The 5,293-nt window shown below is 40.1% G+C and overlaps 1 non-coding gene across 1 annotated transcript; it reads right to left on the minus strand.

Annotated features, from left to right (window-relative positions):
• Positions 1-5,221: 5,221 nt before the first annotated feature.
• Trnay-aua (transfer RNA tyrosine (anticodon AUA)) lies at positions 5,222-5,293 on the minus strand. Its single transcript has one exon. It is a non-coding gene; the product is annotated as a tRNA-Tyr (tRNA).

Raw genomic sequence — 5,293 nt, forward strand, 5'->3', positions numbered from 1 at the left:
CTGTCCGGGATAAGCTTCATGAGTTTAATAAACTTGATGAAATCTCCACGCTCATTCATACGAATGCTGTTGAAGCATGCAATGTTGCTCCTTTCCGTATAAATCAGCCTTATCTGACACCCACAACCATACAGCTAATTCAAGACAAGAGAGAAGCAAGGAACACTGCTGACTTTCCGCGACTTCGTAATGCTGTAAAACGTGCATGCAAAGGTGATATGGAAAAATGGTTACTTCAACAAGTAGAGACGATCAATCATGCTTTCTCTACAAATGATACACGAACGCTTTTCAAGACAACCAACCTTCTCACAGTGAAACCAATTGCACCTTTGGCCAACATCAAAGATAAAAACGGTTGTGTTCTACTGACTGTTGATGATGAAGTTCAACGCTGGGAAGAATATGCTCGCGAACTGTTCCACTTTGACAACCAAAGACCAGCAGTCATCCGTTATCCATGCACTCCCCACCCACCAACATCAGAAGAGATCAACACTGCGATCAAGAGCCTGAAAAACAACAAAGCACCTGGTTCTGACCTAGTCCTTAGCGAATTCATCAAATCAGTAGCTGAAGATGCTCATATTCGCCTTGCGTTGGATAAGGCGGTGCAAGATATGTGGTTGACAGGAACCTGGCCTTACTCTCTAACTAACTCTTCATACATAGTTCTCCATAAAAAGAACGACCGTGGCAACTGTAGTAATTACAGGACACTGGCTCTCATTAGCCACATGAGCAAGATAATCCTCAACATAATCCAGCAACGATTGATCCCTTTTGTTGCAATAGAAGTTTCAGATGCACAGTGTGGATTTGTCCCCGGTAAATCTACTGTTGATGCAATTTTCCGCGTTAAAGGCCTGGCACAAGCTTACCTTGCAGTCAAACAACCCTTACATCTTATTTTTGTTGACTTTCGCAAAGCATTTGACAGTGTTATTCACACCAAGCTATTTGAGATACTTCGTAGGCTTGGTATGGCAGAGGATTTAGTCCGGATCATTGAGAATCTCTACAGTGACGCACACGGTACCATCTCCTGGAAGGGTCATACTTCTGCTCCGTTTCCAACGCCAGCCGGTGTACGACAGGGATGCCCAATTTCGCCATCTCTTTTCAACATATACACAGAGTACATAATGCGTGAATGGGACGAACGCACCAATCATCTGCCTGCCCCAAATGTTAACGGTCTTGCCTCAAAGGAACAACGCTATGCAGATGATCTAGTCTTGATGGCACTCTCTGCTGCTGATGCTGAAGCAATGTTGCATATCTTAGGAGACATTGCTGATGACTATGGCTTGGTGATTCATCCGGACAAGACAGAATACATGATTATTCAAACTTCTATGAGTGTTGATACCATCTATTATAGAGGCAACCCTCTGAAGCGTACACCTGAGTTTAAATACCTTGGCACCTACATCACCTACAATCTCAACGATAGTAGTGAGATCCGTGCTCGTGTAGCCATGACAAAGGCAACCCTCAACAACTGTGCATATTTGAAGTCGAATCGTATCTCTATGGATGTTAAACTCCACCTGACCAGAGCTCTGGTTGCATCTCGTCTTACATACGGTTGTAGCACCTGGACCATAAAAGCGGCTGACATGAATCGCTTTTAGGTAGAGAAATTTGGCGACGTTTGCTTGGTCTCACATGGAAGGACCATGTGTCGAATGAGGAACTAAACACTAAGATTGCGGGCCGATGGCTATTCTCGTCTGAAACTGTTCTTCAACATAACGCAAAATGGTTCGGACATGCTGTACGTTGTGGAGGCCTTACATGTGCTGTACTCTGTGGGCTACCCTGCGGTTACAAACGTAAGCCAGGCCGACCGCATCTACGATGGATTGACAATCTAACCAAATGGTCCGGCCGTTCTGCAGCCCAGCTACTCGAAGATGGCAGGCACCTGATTAACATTATAAAGGTTACAAACCTAAGAATGTTTATAATCTTCGGGGAGGTCAACGGGCCAATTTGGCTTATGACTATTGATTGATTGATGTGTCCAGTTATGGATGGCAAGGTATCAAGGTACTATCTCTTAAAGGTGCATGCTTACGAAAATTTAAATAATTTCCTTTTTTAGTTTCTAAGATGCATGTACAAAAAAGCATTGGTCGACTTAGGAATTTTCACCCAACTCCCTCAACATGTAAAAATAGTTGAAAGCTCCCAAAAATTAACATAATCAACTGTCTGATTGCAAAATTTGGCAAAGATTCAACTCTACGCGCAGCATTAACTAAAATCTCTTGCATGGATACGTAAATGATCTGTTCATGGTTACTTTAGTTTCAATAACAAAAAATCATATTACAAGAAACATGATAGTCGTTCTATGTCATATGAGCTTTGCAACTTAAAAATGCTGGTATATAAAGAGCATTCTAGTACTTTTCCAACAAGTAAAGCTTACTATCAGCGCTTTGATATGGTTATGATATAATAATATAAAGCACAATGGATCAATACTTATACACTGGCGGATCCAAGGGGGGGCCAATGGGGGCCATGCCCCCCCCAAAGGTGAGCCAAAAAGTGTTTCCGAACATCCGCTAAATCATATGATTGGAAATTAAAAAAATCGAGAGGAATAGCAGTGATAGACTAGTCTAAACCTTTTTGTTTTCTGGTTTAAAATTAAATGCAGAGCTACCAACTGACCCGCAATTCCGCAATTCTCACACCCAAACCCGCTGACCCGCACAAGCGTCCGAAAAAACCGCATTGTAATTGTCAAGTATACATAAAAAAATTTGCATAAATTTTTGACTTAGCAACCATCATTCCTTAGCATTTAGCATAATAGAGTATAAAACCTCCTTTACAGCATCATTTGAACCTCAAATTAGCCTATATTTCTTTTCATTGGGGCGAGCAGCGAACATTTTCATGCCACGGGAAAGAATGAATTATCACCTACTATTCAATTTATTGATGTTACACACAAAAAAAAATGCATATTTCTCAGAAAATTTTGGGTGACAAAAGCCTTTCTAAGTGCCACCATTTTACATGTAAGCATCACCAGGATTCAAAAAAAAAATCAAAAGGGGAGGAGGACACTCCTCCCCCTTATACCCCTCCCCCAGGACGGCGATTCGTGGCATGGACCAGCATTTGCCTTCTCAAGAGTTGGGAGCTATGTAAATGTATGAGCATGAGGATTTACAGTTTAACACCATTTTGCAGTTACAGGCTGGTTGTAAGAAATTTATAACCTATGAGAAATCAAATTTCTTGCGAAAGATGATCCCAACTTTGTTTTATAAACATTTTAGAAAATTACACCTGGGAAACATTTTTTTAGAAGTAAATTAAAATCACCATTGAACACTTTTGTCGCACCAAATTGCATCTGACGGAATTCAGCAATAGAAAATTTTCACCCCTCCCCTTAGACCCCTCCCCCATATCACTCTAATGCCACTTTGGCCCCTCCCAAACAAAGGCCCTGGATCGGCCAGTGAAAGTGGACGCTATCGTCGGTTAAATAAGGGTGGCGCTCTAACTGACACGTCGAACGTCGGTTAAAGAAGCATTGTACTATAGTGCTTAAATAAGTGTTGCTTAGTGTGTGAAGTGTTGCCCGATCATCGGTTAAATAAAGATGGCGCTTTTTTATGTATCTGGCCGGTCTGCGAGACCACTTTGTTGCTATTATAGAAAGAATATAAATGATTATACAGATTCGATTTCATATACAAAGTCTACCTAAGAAACCAAAGACATATTAGAGGGTATGTATTGATTTCCTTTACTCAATCGATTTTACCTTCTGATCCACTTTATTGCTATTCACGGTATCGATCTCGGTCTCGATACAATGTGGAGTCACATCTCGGACCTTGCTGTTCTCGAACATTTATATAGGTCACGCATACGGGTACCTAAATTCTAAAATGGCCGAAAAGCCGCAACTTTACCTATATGTTGGATACCAGACCATAATAGTTTACATTGCATTAATTAATTTCAAATACGCGGTGTCATGTGTTCAATGGAAGTCAAAAGACAAGACTTGGGCAATTAACCAAAATGTCCGAAAATGTGTTGCAATCTCAGCTTATAACAGTTAAAAGGATATTCCTATATGCCGAAAGATGATTGCATGGCAACATTGTTCCTCCAAATTGTACGTTCTTTTGGCTGCTGTGAGCAAAATAGCTGAACTGAGTGGTCACAGGCCTATACCCATATAGGACGTAATTTTAGTTTGAATGAGTATCTTTTGAATAATTCTTAAAGACCGTATATTAGTTAACGTAACATGTCAAAGGTCATAACGGCCAGTGAGGTCAAGGCTCGAGTACGTCAGTTTGTTGGTTGCATGACTAACAATGTCCTACAGAGTGATCATGACATCGTAGTGGTCACGATTCTCAAATTTTGGATGAGATCAGCAACTCTATTGGATTGTATTTATATTTCACTTTGTATAGCATATTTCAGTGCAATACTGCTGACCCTCAATAACGCACTTGTTGTCGTTTACAGAATGCTTAACATTTTTCTCTTTTTGTTTGTTGTCGTTGCAAAATGTGTCCTTAAAGTGAATAAAGTCTTACTCGCCAATTTCTGTAAGGGATAACTTTATCTATCACGATATCATCAACAACAAAATATATTCTTAGCAAGCTCAATTTCTAGCAGATATAGGCCTATACTAAGGACGCTTATACAATGGTTCCTGGCAGATAAATAAAAAGGAAAGAAGACTTCTTTTGTTTGTCTATTTTGATAAAGAAACATTTTCTACACCTTTTAAGATGCAATGAAACATGGGTATGCTTATGAAATGGATACTACCAGCTAAGTATACACGTTCCGTTTGCAAGCTTTCGGCTTCAATTGTAAGAATCAGTCACTCTCTCCGAACGTTAGTATCATTTCAGTGCTACAACGGAATGCCATGCATCCAATCAACACAGCGCAGTTGCAGACCTGTGTGTCCAACGACGTATAGTGAAATAAGTTTCTATTTTAAGACAGCAAAGTTTGTCGCCCCCTATTTTTTAAGGTAGATACTTTTACACTAAACATGTTGATCCCATCTTTCTGCATTTGTTTGTGCAGGAAGTGTACATATATATATATATATATATATATATATATATAAATGAAAATCGTATATATATATATATATATAATTGAAATCGTAGTGAGTTTGAAAATCAAGAACAGTGAAAAAACTTCCAGCCTCCACCGGGATTCGAACCCGGGCCTCCCGCTTTATGTGCGGACACCCTAACCACTAGGCTATGGACGC

The sequence above is a fragment of the Apostichopus japonicus genome, chromosome 8, assembly GCF_037975245.1.
Source record: "Apostichopus japonicus isolate 1M-3 chromosome 8, ASM3797524v1, whole genome shotgun sequence".
Classification (NCBI taxonomy): Eukaryota; Metazoa; Echinodermata; class Holothuroidea; order Aspidochirotida; family Stichopodidae; genus Apostichopus; species Apostichopus japonicus.